Genomic DNA, 607 nt, shown 5'->3' with positions numbered 1-607 from the left:
TTGTCTTGATCTTCTTTCCTTTCAATCAGCCGCCTTCCTTATCTGAAAGTTTCCTTTAAGTCCTGATATTATCTCCTGATAAATATCTCCTGAACCTTAAGTACTGATGACTTAAGTTCTGACTTCAGTATAAGTGCTGATTTCAGTTAAGTACTGATTTGTCCTGTTTAAGTAAGATCTAAAAACTAAACATAAATCATATTAGTCATGACATTATCAAATATATCTAACAGTTTAGAAGTAGCACCCAATCCATTATAGAAGCAATTAATAATCATCCAATAAGGCATGTCATGGTGCGGACACTTCCTTAGCATCTCCTTATATCGATCCTAAGCCTCACACAGAGATTCTCCAGTTTGTTAAGCAAACTGAGGAAGAGCATTCCTGATTGCAGCAGTTTTCGCCATAGGGAAGAATTTAGTGAGAAATTATTGAGCTAGATCTTCCCATTTAGTGATAGACCCTGGTGGTAGAGAGTGTAACCAGCTCTTAGCCTTGTCCCTTAGAGAGAATGGGAAGAGTCGCAGCTTGATAGCATCTTCAGTCACATCATTACACTTGAAGGTGTCGCAGATATCGATGAAATCCCTGATGTGCATGTTGG

The 607-nt window shown here is 38.4% G+C and overlaps 1 non-coding gene across 1 annotated transcript; it reads left to right on the top strand.

Annotated features, from left to right (window-relative positions):
• The first annotated feature begins 288 nt into the window (after nt 1-288).
• LOC141700332 (small nucleolar RNA R71) lies at nt 289-395 on the top strand. Its single transcript, XR_012566296.1, has one exon. It is a non-coding gene; the product is annotated as a small nucleolar RNA R71 (small nucleolar RNA).
• Nucleotides 396-607: the final 212 nt, after the last annotated feature.

Source organism: Apium graveolens, unplaced genomic scaffold (assembly GCF_009905375.1).
Source record: "Apium graveolens cultivar Ventura unplaced genomic scaffold, ASM990537v1 ctg2167, whole genome shotgun sequence".
Lineage (NCBI taxonomy): Eukaryota > Viridiplantae > Streptophyta > Magnoliopsida > Apiales > Apiaceae > Apium > Apium graveolens.
The sequence above is the reverse complement of the archived record's forward strand: the minus strand, read 5'-3'. Positions and strand labels throughout refer to the sequence as shown.